The sequence below is a fragment of the Sphaeramia orbicularis genome, chromosome 24 (genome assembly GCF_902148855.1).
Source record: "Sphaeramia orbicularis chromosome 24, fSphaOr1.1, whole genome shotgun sequence".
In the NCBI taxonomy this organism is placed as follows: Eukaryota; Metazoa; Chordata; class Actinopteri; order Kurtiformes; family Apogonidae; genus Sphaeramia; species Sphaeramia orbicularis.
Genome location: NC_043979.1, coordinates 22,808,137 through 22,821,392, shown reverse-complemented (window position 1 = coordinate 22,821,392; position 13,256 = coordinate 22,808,137). Strand labels below are relative to the sequence as shown.

The window sequence follows — 13,256 nt, the reverse complement described above, 5'->3', positions numbered from 1 at the left end:
ATTAGCAATATTAAAAATGTTTTTATTTCATTGTTTTCATATCACTTTCTGATATTGGGTTTTAAACACATGTTTCTTTACTTCAAAAATTAAATGCATGGATATTTTTGTAACGCCATAGAAAAAAAAAAAACTCGATCGCATTGTTTTTTTCATGGCTAAACACTGAAGAAAAAAAAATCTTGACTAAGGTTCTCATAATTCGTGCATGAAAGGGTTAATTTACCCATATCATGATTTATATTATTGTGTGCCTACCCCCACCCCCCTCCTTTAATTATATTTATTTTTTAAATTTTTCTTTGTTTTTTTTTGTTTTGTTTTGTTCCATGTTTAGTGGTAGTTTGTATATGTATGTGGGAAGGGTGGGAGGAAGAGGATTCGGTTGGTTAAACTAAGAAAAACAATTCAAGACACTGTATCTAAAATGCATCATATAGTGATTTTCCTTTCTTGAATAAAAAAAATATATATATAACCCTTTCATGCATAGTGGTCACTACAGTGGACAGGTATTCTACAGCTGTTGTCTTGTATATTCATGGGTTTTGTTGTTTTAGTTGCGTATCAGCCAACACTGTGGACACTTATCCCATACAGTGCAATTCATACCGTTACTGTATCTTTGCTGTTCTGATAAACCAGATCTGCAGTTATCATGTTTTAGTGTAAATCAATTGTTAATTGTTATTAGACTCTAACCCTTTCATGCATGAATTATGAGAACCTTAGTCAATATTTTTTTCTTGAGTGTTTTTACTCCTCTTTAGGCATGAAAAAAACAATGTAATTGAATTTTTTTAATGAATTTATTTTTCGTGGAGTTACAAAAATGTCCACTCAGCTGGACATCATGCGTTTAATTTTTGAAGCAAAGAAACATGTATTTAAAACTCATCATCAGAAAGTGATATACTGCGTAAAAACTATGAAACAAAAACATTTTTAATGCCGCTAATCTGAAGTTTTCTCACATTTTATCCTACTCAAATACTAGTTATTACTCATTTCATGAAGATAATATCCTCCTGAGACCCAGGAAACTGACAATTTTAGCTTTTTCACACTAAAAAAATGTCTTGATTGGAATCTGCATAATGCAAGTTTTTTCAGATACATTTAAAAAATCATTTTTATTTATTTATTGATTTTTTTAAAAATGGAATGTCCTTTGCAATGGATAGCATTTTAGTTAAACTGTCAAACTTTTGTCCCCTACAGAGGACAAAATGCATTGCTGGGTCTCAGGAGGATATGCAAAAAAACAAAAAAAAACAAAAAAAAACAACTTTTTGTTTCAGAAAACTGTTAATTACAGTCTAATAACAATCAGCAATTGATTTACACTAAAACATGTAACTGCAGATTAGGTTCATCAAGAACAGCAATGTTAAAGTAATTGTATGAATTGCAGTGTTCGGGATGATGCATAAGTGTCCATTGTGTTGACTGATATGGAACGAAAACAACAAAATCCATGAATATACAAGAGAACAGCTGTAGAATAACTGTCCACTGTAGTGACCACTATGCATGAAAGGGCTAAATAACAGTTTTTCGTTTTTGTTTTTTTAACAAAAGGTTGTTTTTTTTTGCAAAGTATCTCCATAAAGTGAATAATAACTGGTATCAGGGTATGTTAAAATGTGAGAAAACATCAGATTAGCAGCATTAAAAATGTTTTTATTGCATAGTTTTCCATATCACTTCATGATATTTGGATTTAAATACATGCTTCTTTGCTTCAAAATTAAATGCATGGTGTCCAGCTGAGTGTACATTTTTGTAACTCCTTTAAAAAAAAAAACAAAAAAACAAAAAAACCAACTTGATCGCATTGTTTTTTTCATGCCTAGAGAGGAATAAAAACACTCAGGAAAAATATATTGACTAAGGTTCTCATAATTCATGCATGAAAGGGTTAAATACAGTCAAAGCTGACCAATAAGTAGTTTTCTTTTAATTAATCTTTGCATTTGTCTGAGGCTGTTGTGACGTTTCAAGGCCTTTTGTTATGTTAGTCTCACTCTTCATCAGGCCTTAAAACCCTTAGGATCTGATCCCAGAGTGAATAGACCGACCTGAACTTAATCTCAAAAAAATGCTCACCTACTTGTATGCTGCAAAACCTCTTCAGCTAAAAAAAAAAAAAAAAAAAAAAAAAAAGAAGAGCTTGAAGGAATATTGAGTAAGCACGTGGAATTTAATTTTATGCAAATCCAGAGCTGTTTTGCTGTTTGTGTGTGTTTTCTTTGTTGGAGACTGTCTGTGTTTATGCTCAGTCTTGAAGGCAGTGCATGTCTTTTGTCCTTGGCGTGGTCACAGTTGCACAATAGTGTGTGAACGTGTGTGCATTGTCCCCGGCCTTTGATCATAGAACAGTAGTCGGGCTCTTTAAGGTGCTTTATGGGAAATGCCTCAGAGGTGGTGTTGTCTGTGTAAGTCTGACGGCTTGGATACATCTTGTCTACATAACTAAATCTGTATTTTAAGAATCTGCTTAGTCTCAGTCGGTGGGTAGCTGTTGGGGAAAAAAGCAACTCAGAAATACAACATTAGAATGTGATGAGTTCCACTGTGGAAACTTATGGGCGGCAGAGCTCTTTTCATTATTGCACTGTCATTACACAGCAGAGCTACAATGAGGCAATTGTAAAAGTCATTAGTTTGCAACTGTCCTGGAGCACAAGAGGAGTGAGTATTTAAACACAAACACTGGATCGTGCAGGGACTATTAAAACACTTTTGCCATATGAAAAATCAGCTCATCCTCCCCCCGGTGAAGCTTTTGATAGTGAATTTTTACCGAAGCAGTGATGTGGTTTCTCCAGGAACGGGAGTGTCTGGAGGGTTGACTCCAGCGTCTCCTAAGGACTTTACAGCTCCTAGACAACAGCACACAGGCTGAAAAAAGGGATGTAAACCACACCGGGCAAACGCTTTCTGTGTCCCAGCTGCTGAAGAGGTGAACTGTGGTACAGTCAGTTTATATTCTGCACAGGAAACATTACTGGGGAAGCTGTTCCATGAGAGTAGACTGTAGTTCTGTGGTTACCCTGTGTGTTCTGTCGCCTTGATAGTGGCTGAAGAACTCTTGTGTATTCACTGAGGCTTGGCTTTGTGGGTTGCTGTGTAGAAAATGAGTTCCTGTTTGTATTAAATTTGCGGCAACAGTTTTCACCATTTGTTTCAGGATGATGATTGTATAGTTTGACTACAAGTGAGGTTTTTTTTTTTTTTTTTTTAACAACAAAGGCTAAGGGCTGGCAGTTTGGGATTATTTTGTAACACATTGTCTTTACAGATCCAGCAGGACCATTCACTGCCTGTTTTTACATCTCATTTCCAAACACTTTTGTTTTCCTGAGCCTTTGACACAGTATGAATCATTGCCAAGTGTGTCATTTTGTCCGGTTTTGCACTGTGTTTTATGTTTTTGTATATCGTATGTGTTTTGTTCTTGTCATTTTTTAAAATAGTTTTATTGGTTTGTATTTTATTGGTTTTTGTAAATCACTTTGGCCAACTTTGTTGTTTTAAATGTGCTTTACAAATAACTTGTAAATACTGCCAAATATTCAATAAGTAGTTTAATAATAATTACTGATATTATACATTTTAGTGTATTTTTTTTTCTGCTGTTTTTGTGGTGTACTTAAGTTTTATGAATGACAACTGCATTTTTTAAAATCTTTTTTTAAGTAATTACCCAGATATTAATTAGCCTGCAAGAGCTTGAATGCTATGCTAATGCTAATATTAAAAAAATACAAAAAATAACTCACAAGAATAGTGTTAAATAGCAATTTGTAAAATTGTTTAAGTAGAAATGTGAATGAATAGTTCAACATTTCAATGCTACATTTTCATTTTCCATTTCAGAGTAAAACCAGGAAGCATCATCTTAACCTGCAGTAGCTTATTTTAGACGCTATAAGATTAATTTAAGATAAGATAGGTCACATGCACGGTTATACATAGTAGAATGCACAGTGAAATGTATTTTAGCAACTGATCGTAAAATATTAAAAAAGGCATGCAGCACACATGATAAAACAAAGTATATCGGCTAAAATTTGCTTAGAGGTCTTATTTATGTCTTTGTGCATAAGAAATCAATATAAGTGAATCCCCAAAGGAACTTTGTGTTGGTAAATGCAAGTTATGCAAATTTACAGGATTTCATTTCTGTCGCAACATGTTGATGGTCATATGAACTATGTTTTCAGCTCAAAAATGTCCGATTTCATCACAATTAATGCTATATTTTCATGTCACAAATGGCCAAGCTGTATTTCAACTGAATTTACCTGAAAAACAAATATTCTATTCTTTTAGATTCCCCAATTTTTCTTACAAGATTATATACTACATATCACATGTTTTATTTTTACAGGTTGCAATATGGAGTATGGAGCTGATCCATCCTGCTTATGTTACGCAAATGCATTAAGAATGTCACAACAGTTTTCTAATAATAAGCATTTTTATGAAGAAATAACAATTGTATATTGTTATTTACTCTTTTGTATGATGATAAACTATACAATAAATAATTCTGATCCTAGTTTTTGCACAGGGATCATTTGTAGAAATGGTGACATGGCTGCCGAGCATCAGTATGATGGGATCTGTAACAACCATGTCACATCCGTCCACTGCCACATTTTGTGTTTTTGTTAAGCTGTTGTTTTAGATCCACAATACTAACATTTATGAATAAGAAGATAATTTGCAGTAGTAAGTCTATAAGTTTATTCCTAACAAAGTTCTGGTACTGACCAGATCATCATGGGTAATGTCATGTCCGTCCACCAGCAAAAGTTTTCACATACATGTGCTATTCAAATTCCAATATTTCTAAAAATATAGCTTCCACTGTCAAATAATATCAGTAGTCTGTGCACAAATGTATTGGCATTATTTCAACACAGTTCTATGCATTTCTTAGAACTTTTTTTTTTTTTGACAAAAATGGCCACTCATTTGACCCCCAAGTAAATTTTAGCCGATATATCTATATATAAATGTGTGTATAAAAAAGTAGATCTACTTTATACAAATGGTTTACTGATAGGTAAGTATTATTAAGTGTAAAAATTAATAAATGAATAAAATAGCAATTTCAGTTTCTCTTCTAATCTCAGAAAATTCCAGATAAACACCATTACAAATAGCTGAGGCAGTATCCAGAAAAGAGTCGTAATGAAGGCACTAACTGTTTTTACGTGTTGTTTTTAGTAGAAATCAGTTACAATGATAAATAAATGCATAAGTTTAGCAGTCTATTTTTTTTTTGTCTTTTTCCACCTGAAATACCCACCATAAATAGTTTGTTACTCTATTTGATATATCATTTTCTTTGCTCACAATAAATGGTCCTGTGTTTTCAGCTGAAATGTCAAACTACAGCAGATCTATGGTTTCATCCATTGCTGTTTAAGAAGCTCTGCTGCTGCCCCACTTATCCACAGAGCATTCAGACCAGGCTGCTACACATGCCGAATGAACTGACAGGCCTGTGTATGTAGCCATGCTAGCTACATGTCCCAGTGGCACTGTGCTAAATATCATCTCCTTTTCTCACTTACAATGGCTTCTAAATGAGGCCTGTCAATGCCACAAGACAACATGAAGAGTATTCACATCTCTGTGTGAGATTAATTACATTCTGGGTTTTATGCTGCATTTTGCTGATAGTGCTCAAACTAGGTCAGGGACTGTGTGAGCTACTAACATTTGTCAGGGAAAGAGCATATACCTGAACAGGTGCTGTAGGATAGGGTTTGTTTAGATAATGAAACCATGCAGCTCAAGGCAGCTTGGGTGTTTGCTAACAAACACACATTCTCTGTGAGGTGAACAGGTGACATTTTCTGCTCATACATAATGGAAAAATGGGAATCTTCTGCCCTTAACCCATTATTGGGCAAGTGACTATATTTGGTCATTTCGGCATACATTACAAGACAGGGACAGCAACAGCTACAGTGAGGGAACAATCTCAGGTCTAATGTGGCCTACAGTAGGGCTGCATAATATTGGAAAAACTGATATTGTGATTTTTTTTTTAACCCTGCGATATACAGGGTGTCCCATAAGTCTCCATACATAGGAGACATAATACATATGGTTCTAACATGTATTTCTTTATATTTCTTCTTTATAGTTCTTCAGCAGTGGAGGACACGCATTGAAATGTGTTCCCGACAAAATGGCAGTCATATAGAGCATATTATATAAATAAAAATAGTTTATGTCAAGAAACGTTTATTTTTCCTATGTATGGAGACTTATGGGACACCCTGTATATTGTGATATGAAAAAATACTCAGGAGGATATAATAGCTGTGTGGTGCTGCTGCAAATGGCCAAACAAATTAGTTATGTTTCCTCTCGTTGTGGCAACAGGTGCAAAACACTGTCCGCCCAGAACACATATTTTAGTATCATCCTTCTTGTAGCTGAAATAATTCCAGATAACTGATGTTGCTTTTCTTTTTGGCACCAAGTCTTTGTTTTCAGTGATTTTCTCTTGTTCGTTGCTCATTTTTCAATGTTATTACCAGCGACTCAGTCCATGTGCAGGGGCGTGGTCTGCTTCGGCAAACTGATTAAGAAGGATTGTGATTGGTGGATCGCTGTGCACAGTGTGTGTCAGGTACCCAGGTTGAAATTAGATGAAAACACATTGAGTTCATTTGCCTTCTACATTGCAGGACCTGCGATGTGACTACTGTGCACACGTACATTGTGATGACGATGCTCAAATGATATATTGTGCAGTTGTAGTCTAGAGGGTCTGTAAGGTCCACCTCTGCATGAACAGTGAGTGTACCTGCTTTGTTAGGTACCATGAAGTAATGGCACTAATGTAAGGAATGAGGTTCAAATGGATAATGTGGCTGTTGACAGGACTTATGTTGTTCGGATGTTCTAAAATACATATTCCTTTCACCAAGGGATGTAACAATTACTGGTATAACGATAAACCGCAGTAAAATTGCCAACGGTTAGTATTACCATTTAAATTCTAATTATCATGATAACTGTGTTTGATTACCGCACTTTTAGGGGAAAAAACCCTATGTAAAGATATGCTTTTATGTTAAATATTTGAGTATAGTTTTAATTTATTACAATTTTGATTTTCTATACCTAATATTTGGAACCAATATTCACTTTTAAAGTCTTTGAAAAGGTTCGTTAAGCATCTTTGTGTTATTTATGCAATAAATTATATACATTTTTCAAATTGGATTTTATATATTTTTTGTATTTTTTGTCCTTTTGTGTTTGTATAGTAGGTTAAAGTAAAAAAATTATAGACAGATTAGATAAATGAAGTTGTGCTGAAAAAACAGATTCCAAACATGGGTATAGTAAACATTTGTTTATATAGTATATAAAGCCAAAATCGATAGGACTGAAAAACGGACAAAATAGACTCAGACCACTAAGAGTTAATATTTGAATGTTGCTGCAACAGAAGGTACATTGTGCCTATTATTTTATTTGTTTGTTTGTTTGTTTTCAAAATACAACTTGGTTAAATTATTTCAGTGTGTGTATTAGTACTTTTTGAACATTTTGAGCACAATTTCAACAATACCGCGATAATAATGATAACCGTGATAATTTTGCTCACAATAACCGTGATATGAAATGTTCATATCATTACATCCCTACTTTCACCTTACATGTGTTTTTCTTATATTTTTTTCTATTTACTTCTTGTATTTTTTTTCTTTTTGCCACTTACTAGTAAGGAACCAAATATGGTAACTTCATTGACCTTGATTTTACACATAACAGTAAAAAATTTTGAATAATTACAAAATTAATGAACTCTTGTTAGGTCCTCCAATAACACACTGAGGTTGAAAATTTGAATTTCTGAGTATTTCTATGAGTGTCCAATAAAGGGTTAATATACTTAACTTGAGCTAAAAGTTTCTCTCAGTTTTGTTTTTCAGTTGCTTGCAGCAGCCTTGGTATGCTGTTTAATTTCACCTAATTTCTTTTGGTCATTTCCTCTGAGATGTGAGTGTATGGGTGGGTGTGGGTGTGTGGTCAGAGCCGGCAGTGTGTTTGGGTTACAGTCCTGGAGGAAGTTCCATCATGGGCAGGGTGGTATTTCCTGAAGCTGCTGTATAAATTACAGTCTGGATGCCAGGTTTATGAGGACATACACTCTTAGTACCCCCAAAGAAATGTGTTTTGGACACATCACAGCTTCTATATCACTGATCTGCTTTTTGTATTTGGCTCCGTGACTTCATTACAGCTCAATGAATCTTGGGCGTCTTTTAAAGATAAGGAAGATGAGAGACTGCTGCATCTTTCTTTCCCTTGATAATACTCTGCATCAACACACAATGTCCCAGTATTTCATGTTTAGAGATAAAGCATCAAGATATAATCTGAACTGATGTTCTCTGTGGCTGTATTAGCACAGTAAGTGTGTCGCTGACAAGACATTTGCGGTGTCAACACAGACTGTGACACATTCGCAAATCAAATCACATTTACACTCTTGACCCAAAAACATGCACATTTATCCACGGTGTCGTTCTGTCTTTCCTTATAGTTTTATATTTGACTTTATTCCAGTTGAGGCCTATGGAGTAAATCTCATCAGTGTCTTCAGCAGAGCACAGACAGTGACACGACAGAATGACATGTTGTTTAGTAACGTCATATCACCGTCACCAGACGGCTGCCAAATATTTTCATTTCTTATATTATAAAAAAAGCTTTGGGTGTTTAAAAATGCACATAAAGTCAAAAATTTAAATTTGTATCACAAGTATAGGCAAACTGTTAATATTATTTTTGTTAGAATGGGGAAAAAAGTACTGTGTAGACCATAGATGGTTTATAAATAGTGCTTTGTGACCTCACCCAGTGGTTTGTGAACTGCAGTTTCTCAACTTTGAGATGAATGATGCTGGTGTTTGTGTTATGGAAACAAGTGGGTGGTGTTGGAGAAAAGCGAGGGATGAAACAGGAACACACAAAAAAACAGTGACCACACGAAATAACAGTAATAATGAACATGATCTACTTATATCAGCTATTTAATAACAGTTACCACATACAGTTTTGTTTCATCCATTACATCAAAGTTGTTAAATGTATTTACATGCTAATTAGAAGGCTAGCTGGTTACGGAATATTGCTAAATGCTAACATCAGCTAATGCAAAGAAATTAGGCTTCTTGTTGTAATTAAGTACGGGTAAACATGACGAGAGAATTCTCTAACAGTTTTGTTAGTGTTACTAAGTATACTCAATTATGGTAGAGCTGCCTTTCAGAGGGAAAAATATGTTTTATTTGGTGAACAGGAGTTGTAAGCTAACACTAGCAAAACACAAACATAGACAGCACTCCTGTCAATCACAGTGGCCACTCCCTTAATCACAATATAGGCCTATTAGAGGGAATGCACATACGTTACTTCCCCCCTTGGCCACGCCCCTCTAAGTCAGACTGAGTGGCAAAAACAAACCGGCTCAACATGGCGGAGCATAGCAGTAACTACAGCAAGACCGGGAAAAATGTGGAATATAACATGAAATTAAAGACAATTGGACTGGACATGGATCCATACAAGCTACCAAACAACAAGTGGTCTACGAATATTGATATGTGGCTGGAAATCACGTATCCTGACATTTATATGAACCTGATTTCAACGCCGGGAAAATCCACAATGCAAAGACTGAAAGCATCCAAAAGCCAAAGAGCTGTTGACATCCTCGTCATCGTTAATTAGAGGATTACAGCTGGTGAGTGCTTTCAGTTCAACATACTATTGTTTTTGAGGTTTTATGTCAGTGCAGATGTATTTTCTTGGTGGTGATTTCACTGGTGTACAAGGAAAATGCTTCCAGAATAAAAGTAATGAAATTTTACCACATGAGAGCCACTGATAAAGAAAAATCAAGTCAAAAATGCTGGTTGGCTGAACTTTCCAAGATACAGCCTTGGGTCAAAATGTGAAATTCAAGAATTAACGAGAGAATGGGTTTGACTCAAAAGGAATATTTGTCTCAGAGCTACAAGATCTACTTCCAAACACTGTCTGCACATTAGAATACATTCACTTTACAGGTTCTATTTAGTGGAAGATTTATAAAACTATTATATAAATGTACATAAACCAGTATATATGTGTAATAACACTTAATCATATACCTTGAAAACATCAGCAAACTGGCACTTTTGTCATTTATTTTCTAATCAGTCTTATTAAAATACGTAACATTTAGCACATTTAATGTCTGAAGCAAATCATTTCTAAAAAACTGTAGACCAGTGTTTCCAAGGTAAAGGCCCAGCAGTAGTGCTCACAGTTCACTACTGATTTACGGTAGTTTAACCCTTAGTATTGACCCAAGTGAGTGGATGATCTACTGGTACTGTGGATATTTAAGTAGAGTTAACATCAAATACCTGATACAACACAGCTACAACAGCTTTGTGCTAGAGTACCCCCTTATTTGGAAAACTAGGTTAGCCTCAGTTTAAGCTAGTTTACAAATCATATAGAGCACAAGGTTCAGAATCACACAACTGAAGACAAAAACATTTCAGTTATGAAACATAGAACTAAATGCCAGATGCTAACATTAAGAGCTTTACTAAGAAGTAACGTCAGCCAAAACTGTATGTAATTTAAGGCATGATTTTACACAAGAACACAGCATAAATTAACGTTATCTGACACGAAATGGCAACCACAAATCCAGGTTTCGTTGCCTGGATTCCAGTGATTTATACGCATTGCAGCGATCCATCTGCTTCTTCTGTCTTTGGCTTTAGGTAGCTGCTAAAATGATAGCTCCAAGTGCTTTTTAAATCTATTTGTGCAATCAATGGCACAACAGCTCTTCCCTATTTTTTAGATTGTTCTAAAGTTTTCGCAGTATTCAAGCCAAAGCCGCTACTTGTCCCCCTCTTTCTGCCACTCAGTGGGCGTAACTGCGGTGACTTCATGTGCATACCCTCTATATAATATAATATAATATAATATAATATAATATAATATAATATAATATAATATAATATAATATAATATAACACAATATAATATAATATTTTATAACATTATATGTACCAAAGCCATTATTTGCACCAGGCAGTCAACCTATTTATTTCTGTTGTAAGGTTATCCATTTTAACATGAGGGTCTATGGGGATTGGCCCTCTTTTGCAGCCAGCTGTCAGTGCCTTTTAAAGTTACTGCAGATTTTTACACATCAACATTGGCTTCAGTTTTCAGCCATGGAGGTTAGCATTTATTATCATTATCAGCTTCTTTTTTTTTTTTTTTTTTAATAATACCCAGCTCTATTTATTTGAAGTTGAGACACTTAAAGCATCATATGGGAAAAAATGTCTATGCAGTACACAGACATGTCCTTTGTCATTTTTTGCTTACCTAATAACTCTTTAAATATCCAAGTCATGGTCTGTAAATATGTATTTTTGACACTAAAGCATCCATGAGGGTGCTGGAGCATATCCTTGCTCCCCATGGGCAAAGGCTGAGTATTTACATTCACATCTGTGGGCGATTTGGATTGCACACAAAAGTATAATATAATATTTCTGTTGAAAGACATTTCTTTTTGTTGCATGAAAAATGCTCCGAGCAAGGAGTGAGAGAGAAAAAGTAAACAACCTCTTTTTTATTGGCAACTAAAATAGACATGAAAAATCTCTGTAAGTGTTTCGGGTCTGTTACTGTGGTAACATTTGCTGACATCAGGGATACACGTCTGTCACTGTCAAGCAGAGAAACTGAGCTGGTTAGGAAGTGATCTATATAAAAGCTGACAAGAAAAGTTTGTTCTCCCCTGCCATAGCTGAGTTCCGTCTGTAACACTGCCACTGCTGCACAGATAGCTGTAGTTATTTCTGCCACTTACCTTAACCCATCATTTTCTCCTATAGGAGTGTAGTTTGCTGTAGATTATTCCATCACTCAGCTTGTCTAGTTTATACTCATCTACTGTGCATCAGGTTTCTTCTCCGTTTCTGCTGTCAGGACACATTATCGCTCAGTGTCTGTCTGCATCTGTCATTTGTTGTTACCACATGGAGGGATCCATCTGTGTTTAACCTTTTAACCCCTGAGACATTATGTCAATGAAAGGTGCTGTTATGGATTTGTGTCTGTTTCAGTGTCATAGAAGCTGCTGTGAGTATGTGCTTGTGTTTTAGGGTCAAAACAGGGTGGAATAACAGAAAAACACATAGAGAGGAATTGAACTTTGAAAGGTTTTTTCTAAATTAGGCACTCAGAGTGTACATCAGTAAGAGATTTAGGATGTTGAACATGAACTATAAACTGGAATACACTGAAAATCAACAAGAATTTGAATTTTGGCCCAGTAGTTTTTGTTTTGGGGTTCTTTTTTTCTAATCAATCCAGCTGCTTTTTGGCACCTGGTTGAAGTCCAAAAAACAGTTACACGGTCGAAACTTGGTAAAAACTTGAGAAAACTAGAAGCACTCGGAGAGCGCAGACCTCCGCCAAGGCAGATCAGTGGGCCCCCGTGCCCCCCACCCCACCCCCGATCACCACCAAAATTTAATCATTTGTTCCTTGCGCCAGTATTAACATTTCCTGAAATTTTCATCCAAATCCTTGCATAACTTTTTGAGTTATCTTGCACACAGACAGACAGACAAACCAACGCCGACAAAAACATAACCTCCATAAAGGAAGATCACTACAACACTGCAAGCGACAGTAAAAATAAAAAAAATGACAAGGAAAACAGTGTAAAAATAGCTCAAACCATCTATTTTTACAGCGAGTCAGTCTTACCCACTGCTCTGTGTTTTACCCCCTATTCCACAGTTGGTGGGGGTGCACTGAGCATGCTCATATGTCTATGGAAAGGACAAGGTGTATTCTATCAGCATGATTTGAAATTTTTCCTATTGAGCAAACGGTTGAATTTTTAGGAATATTTAAAATAAATCATACTTTCAGAACACTCACCACAGACTCGTCTGGGATTAAAGGGTTAAATAAGTCCTTCATTAAATAGCATCGGTTTAAAGTTACAGAAAAGAAAATGTATTAAAAAAACAAAATCTGCTATAATATGACTAACTTCATGGATTCTATTTCTGATGAACTGATTATCAACTCTGATGCTAATTTGTCATCCTCCTCATGCAGCACATTTGGCTTCATATTTAATTCATGGCCAACCCTGAATTTACCTTGAGATA

The 13,256-nt window shown here is 35.4% G+C and overlaps 1 protein-coding gene across 3 annotated transcripts in view; it reads left to right on the top strand.

Annotated features, from left to right (window-relative positions):
* itsn2a (intersectin 2a) overlaps nucleotides 1–13,256 on the top strand; it is a 97,140-nt gene that overhangs the window by 15,861 nt on the left and 68,023 nt on the right. The gene's annotated exons all lie outside the window — the stretch shown is intronic.